Source organism: Saccopteryx leptura, chromosome 2 (assembly GCF_036850995.1).
Source record: "Saccopteryx leptura isolate mSacLep1 chromosome 2, mSacLep1_pri_phased_curated, whole genome shotgun sequence".
Lineage (NCBI taxonomy): Eukaryota > Metazoa > Chordata > Mammalia > Chiroptera > Emballonuridae > Saccopteryx > Saccopteryx leptura.
In genome coordinates this window covers 57645373-57652325 of record NC_089504.1, presented here as the reverse complement: position 1 = coordinate 57652325, position 6953 = coordinate 57645373, and the positions used below count along the sequence as shown (strand labels likewise).

At 42.2% G+C, this 6953-nt stretch overlaps 1 non-coding gene across 1 annotated transcript; it reads left to right on the top strand.

The window, feature by feature from the left end:
* The first annotated feature begins 549 nt into the window (after positions 1–549).
* TRNAC-GCA (transfer RNA cysteine (anticodon GCA)) lies at positions 550–625 on the top strand. Its single transcript has one exon. It is a non-coding gene; the product is annotated as a tRNA-Cys (tRNA).
* Positions 626–6953: the final 6328 nt, after the last annotated feature.

Genomic DNA, 6953 nt, shown 5'->3' with positions numbered 1-6953 from the left:
CACCCAGAAAAAGTTTCAACTGGTCATGCTTCAGCACTTTTTAATGACACTTGTTTGTCTGATTTCTGTAACATTTTAAAAGGCAGGCAAAAGCAAACCTCTTTGGATAGATTTTTATTCAAAAGTCTTGTAAGTGAAACTGCCAAAAGTGCAGCCAAAAGGGCAAAAACAGGTGATAATTTAATGAAAAATACATAATGTTAAGTTTAGGTTAAGTTTAAAGTTAAGAAAGTGCATTTTTTTACAATTAAGTTTTTGTGGTTTCCTTTTAAGTAAAGAAAGTGTAGTTTTAGTTTTGTTTAAAGTAAAGAAAATGCAGTTTTAGTTTACATTTAGTGTTAAGAAAGTGCAGTTTTAGTTTATGTGTCTACATTGCCTACATTCCTTCCTCTTTCACGCCTCCTCCACCATTCAGCTCTGTTAGCCGCACTCGTCTGTCTCCAAGGTAAGAATACAGTACTAAATAACACTTTTTTCTTTTATTTCATATATTTTGTTATGCATTGGTAAAGTATACATGTGTGTTTCTTAATTAAAAACATGTCTTTTGCCCTGGCCGGTTGGCTCAGCGGTAGAGCGTTGGCCTGCAGTGCGGGGGACCCGGGTTCGATTCCCGGCCAGGGCACATAGGAGAAGCGCCCATTTGCTTCTCCACCCCCCCCTTCCTCTCTGTCTCTCTCTTCCCCTCCCGCAGCCAAGGCTCCATTGGAGCAAAGATGGCCCGGGCGCTGGGGATGGCTCCTTGGCCTCTGCCCCAGGCGCTAGAGTGGCTCTGGTCACTCGCGACAGAGCGACGCCCCAGAGGGGCAAAGCATCGCCCCCTGGTGGGCAGAGCGTCACCCCTGGTGGGCATGCTGGGTGGATCCCGGTCGGGCGCATGCGGGAGTCTGTCTGACTGTCTCTCCCCGTTTCCAGCTTCAGAAAAATACAAGAAAAACAAAACAAAACCCCAAAACATGTCTTTTTTTATAATTTAGGATGGTTTGGGGATGTTTCACAGGGCTGGAATGGATTAAATCTATTCAGTTATTTTAAATGGGAGAAATTTGTTTGATATACGAGTTGACTGACTTACGAGCTCAGTTACAGAACGAATTAACCTCGTATCTCAAGATACCACTGTATATCAATAAGGTTGAACATAGTTACACTGTGCAGTAGTAACAATCAGCAAATTTCAGTGGCTTAAAATAGTATTATTTCTTATTCATGCTGTGTTTCCACATGGGTGCTCTGCTCCATGTCATTTTTACTTAGGAATGCAGGGTGACAAATGCCCTCTGGAACATCATCAGTTATCATGACAGAAGAGGGGAGAACATCTGTCATCATGACAGAAAAAGAGAACAGTGCTAGCTATGCACCGATTCTAAAGCTTTTGCCTAAAAGGGACACATCACTGCTGGTCATACTTCGTTGGCCAGAGCAAGTCATATGGCCATGCCCAACCTCAGGTGGCAGAGAAACATTTAGTGGGTAGCACAAGTGTCTAAGAAAGCTAGGAAAGCCAGAAGTAGGACCAAGTATTTTTAGTTTTGTGTGGTGCTCTCTACTCTCCCAAGGCTACTGTATGATGACCCAGTTCATCTGGATGTGTTCATAGAAGATTTGTTATTGGCTTAGGGGGGCTATATTTCTGATATAAAATCACACTAATTTGGAGGCTTCTGTTTATCTTATTTGTAAATGCTGATTTTCTGGCACAGTTCATTTAAGATTAAGATTGAGACAACAAAAGGGGCCTGTTTCATACTAGGTGGGTGTTATTGATTTTATATAACACTAGTTTTTCAAACCAAAATCTTTTTTTTTCTTTTTTAATGTCTATATTACTTTTTTTTTTTTTTTTTGTATTTTTCTGAAGTTGGAAACAGGGAGGCAGTCAGACAGACTCCCGCATGCGCCCGACCGGGATCCACCTGGCATGCCCACCAGGGGGCGATGCTCTGCCCATCTGGAGCGTTGCTCTGTTGCAACCAGAGCCATTCTAGTGCCTGAGGCAGAGGCCATGGAGCCATCCTCAATGCCCGGGCCAACTTTGCTCCAATGGAGCCTCTGCTGCAGGAGGGGAAGAGAGAGACAGAGAGGAAGGAGAGCGGGAGGGGTGGAGAAGCAGATGGGCACTTCTCCTGTGTGCCCTGGCTGGGAATCGAACCCAGGACTCCTGCACGCCAGGCCAATGCTCTACCACTGAGCCAACCGGCCAGGGCCTGTCTGTATTACTCTTATGTTTTCAATACCCATTCATTTTTTTCTGGCCCTCCATAGCTTGGGACCATAATGTTGCCCTTGCGTACTGAGAGGAGTTTCTGGATTTTTCTTTCTTTAACAATTAGTGGTAGTTGTGGTTCTATTTTTACCTTTAATTGTTCGTTTACTCCACAATTTACTGAAGACCTGCTTTGCCTTGGAGGTTGTAGGGAGGATTTATTAGGCAATTCACAGAGCCTAATGCAGAGTAGTTGCTCAAAACATGTTAGCTTGTGGTGCGTGTGTATGTGTGTGTATTTTGAAATCATTATAGAATAACAGTTGGGAGCACACACTTATAATAAGGTTTAGACAATTTTATTAATCTCTCTGTGCCTCAGTTTTCTTTATTTATTAAACAGGAATGATAATATTGCCAAGTTCTGGGCTGTGGTAAGTATTAATTATAATCATACAAGTAAAGCATCTACACAGGACCTGGCTCAGAGAAGTCTTTGATAAAATTAGCTATTATTAGTGTATTTGTGTTACCAGCATAATTACTGGAAAATATGGTTGCTATTTGCCAAGTAAGCAGTGCAGTGAGTAGGAAGGGGCGCAGGTTTGGAATTAGGCAGACCTAAGTTGCATCATCTCAGCTCTTCGTGGTGTGCCTTGAGACAAGTTACTGCTCTGAACTTCAGTCTCTTCTTAAATGATATACACCAGCCCTGCTCGCCTTGCAGGGTGTTTGGGAGGAACACAACAGTACAAAGTCTCATATAGAACATGGCATTTTATTTATTTTTTATTTTTTTAATTTATTTTTTTTATAGAGAGAGGAGAGAGAGAGAGAAAGAGAGTGGAGGAGGGGAGGAGCAGGAAGCATCAACTCCCATATGTGTATTGACCAGGCAAGCCCGGGGTTTTGAGTACCGGCAACCTCAGCGTTCCAGGTGGAAGCTTTATCCACTGCGCCACCACAGGTCAGGCTGAGCATGGCATTTTAGACAGCCAATTAATATTAGTTCTTCTGGGTGTTGTGGGGCATACAAAGATGGACAAAGGAAACAAGTACTCTCTGCCCCCTTCGTGGGGTTCACAATCTCATTGTGGAAGTAAGACATGCCCACACATAACTACCCTAAAATGGCGAGTGCCACGAAAGAGCTGTGGTTGTTGGGCTGCAGTAGTTTACATTGAGTTCCTACAGGAGGGTCATTTGAGCTGGGCTGCTGGCTTTGGCTGAGAGAAAATGCTCTTTACTAAAGAAATATTTTAATTTACAGACACAATTTTCCTTCCTTTCTCTCTCATCATCAGCACCTCCGTACCAACCTCAGAACACCCTAGTACGCACATGGATAATTTGGCATGGAGAGAAGTTCATTACTGTAACTGCCAGCCCAGTTTGCTGATGCGCTCTGTTTTCTGGCTGTGATATTTACAGCAGCTCAGTTAAGACTTAATTTTCTATTATTCCCTGAACTTTGCAGCCCTCATTTTTCATTTGCTGTCTGAGATTCATTGAGCTAGCACCCTGGAACCCCTGCTGGGAAGACTTACCACTCAGAATCAAATACACAGAGAAAAGCATTTACCAAAGATAGGCTGCAAGTAATGTGAATTTAGTTTTGATTCTCAACAATAGTTTTATCCTCTCTTTTCACTTCCGGTGGCCAACTGCACTTTTTCCACCTAATTATCAAGTAAGATGCCTTGGAGGTACCAGGACTTCGGTGTTCTCGCCTGGAAATGTTACAGTTCAGAATCTGTCTGGGTGTTATTATTATTTCCTTTTAATCTTGGCCTCTGGACTTGTTTGATATTGGAGGAAACCTTTTCTCCTCCCTCTATGAGTCACTTGCTAGAATTGTCCTATGACACAGAAACTTTTCTAAGGAGATAAAGGCCAGCAGCCTTTATCCGGCCTCATTATCTGTGGATTCGTTTGGTCAGTGAGAAAGGATTTTGATTAAAGTATTTTTCCACTCCAGAGCTCACTTCTTCCTATGAAAGCCCTTCCTCTTAACCCCATGATAGCGCTGATCAGGGATGGGGGTGGTTGAATACTTTCTCATCCTACTGTCTTTCACACTGTAGCCTGTCTACCAAGGTGTTGGCAGGTTTCTTGTCATTCTGGGCCTATGACATTTTGGGAACTGTCTGCTTTTCTCCAACATCTATTTCCACGCCACTGCACTCGGACCAGCCATTTTATACAATTTGCCTATGTCTTCCTAGCCTTATTTCACGTGTGAGATGGGAACTTAACAAAAACATTCTTCCCTGGGGTTTCAGATTTGGGGCTGAGAGATAGTTAAGCCAATTTCTTAATAGGGGCTGAAGCCACAGGTATGAAAGTGAAGGAGATTGAATGTTTTCTCCCAGGTAAAGCAGCACACAGTGAAAAACAAATGGAGACCTGGAGACATAGACATGGAGGGTCCTGAGGGCCACTTAGAGCTCTGGTCTCACTTGGTCCTACAGCCCCATAGTTCTATCTTCATGTGAGGCCGTCTCTTTATTCAGTACCACAGATACACTCAAACCTTCCCAGTAAATCTTGTCATCAGCTTAGACTGGTGAATCTTGGTTTCTGTTATAGGTAATCAAAGAGTCCTAATTGACACAATGTTTTTCTTTACCAACTTGCTGGTTTTATTCTTCTGGTAATAGCTAACAAGAAAAAAGTTGGGTCATTATTCAGTACCTTTGTAACCATAGAGGAAAATATTAAAACATAAATATGCTCACAAAAGAATCACCAAATATACCCAAAGAATTGCAACCAAGGTCTTGAAGAGATATTTGTATACCCATACTCATTGCAGCATTATTCACAAGGCCAAAAGGTAGAAGCATCCCACGCGTCCATCAATGAATGAATGGGTAAACAGAATGTGGTATATGTATACAATTCAGCCCTAAAAGAAAGTCTTTCACTTGCTACAACATGGATGAAACTAGAAAAAGAATTATACTAATCAAAATAAGCCAGTCACAAAGAAATACTGTATGATTTCATTTATATAAAGTATCTAGAATAATCAAATTCATAGAGATAGCAAGTACAGTGGCAGTTGCCAGGGGCTGACAGGAAGGGGAGAATGGGAAATTATTGTTTAATAGGTACAGAGTCTCAATTATGAAAGGTGAAAAGAAACCTAGAGATTGGTTGCCTAACAACGTAAATGTACTTAACATTCCTGAACTTTACACTGAAAAATGGTTGAGAAGGTAAATTTATGTTATGCGTATTTTATTACAATTAAATAATAATAATAATAATAATCAGCCTGACCAGGCAGTTACACAGTGGCTACAACATCATCTTGGGACACTGAGGATGCATGTTTGAAACCCTAAGGTCGCTTCTTTGAGTATGGGCTCATCTATCTTGAGCGTGGGCTCAACAGCTTGACCCCATGGTAGCTGGTTTGAGCAAGGGGTCACTGGCTCAGCTGGAGCCCCCTCCCCCCAGTCAAGGCGCATATAAGATAGCAATCAATGTGCTTTCAAAGGTGCTACAACTATGAGTTGATGCTTCTCATCTTTCTCCCTTCCTGTCTGTCTGCCCCCCCCCACTAACAAAAATAGATAATAATAATAGACTCCCAGGATATATTACTAATTTCTTGGATGGATGTGGACAGAGATAGTGGAACGAGCCTGGAGTATAAGTAAGGGACTCACATTCTATTCCAGGCTTCAGATTCAAAGAAGTGTCAGTTGTCTAGCACTGTTTAACTTCCTTATACTGCACTTTACTCATAGTTCCTTGAATCCATTCATGCAAATCTCTGCTTTTGTAGGTTCTGGGTCCCCTATGAAATGCTGGAAACATGAAGATGAATGAGATGGGGGTTATTGGAGAAGCATTTTCATGGGAAGTAATCTCCAGTCAAGTCTGGAAAGATCAGAATTTCAGTAGGTGAGTAGGTGAGAGAAGCAGCACTTACATAAAGGCCCAGAGTCGTGAAAGGGCCTGAGTGTTTGGAGATTCTGAGATCACTTTTGGGTTGAAGCCTGGGCAGCAGGTGGGGCCAGAGAAGAGAAAGGAGTGGTGGGAGATGGGCTACATAGGAAGGCCAAGAATGGACTGTGAGAGTGTTTCCTGTAGAGCAGTGGTCCCCAACCCCCGGGCCGTGGACCAGTACCGGTCCGTGGGCCATTTGGTACCGGTCCGCAGAGAAAGAATTAATAACTCACATTATTTCTGTTTTATTTATATTTAAGTCTGAACAATGTTTTATTTTTTAAAAATGACCAGATTCCTTCTGTTACATCTGTCTAAGACTCACTCTTGACGCTTGTCTCAGTCACGTGATACATTTATCCATCCCACCCTAAAGGCCAGTCCATGAAAATATTTTCTGACATTAAACCGGTCCGTGGCCCAAGAAGGTTGGGGTCCACTGCTGTAGATTATTTTAGAGTAAGTAGCATTTCCCTCTGTGTGTTTGTTTATTTATTTATTTAATTAATTTTTTTTTTTTTTTTTTTTTTTTTTTTTTTTTTTTTTTACAGGGACAGAGAGAGAATCAGAGAGAGGGATAGACAGGGACAGATAGACAGGAACGGAAAGAGATGAGAAGCATCAATCATCAGTTTTTTGTTGCGAGACCTTAGTTGTTCATTGATTGCTTTCTCATATGTGCCTTGACTGTGGGCCTTCAGCAGACCAAGTAATCCCTTGCTTGAGCCAGAGACCTTGGGTCCAAGCTGGTGAGCTTTTTTTTTGCTCAAACCAGATGAGTTTG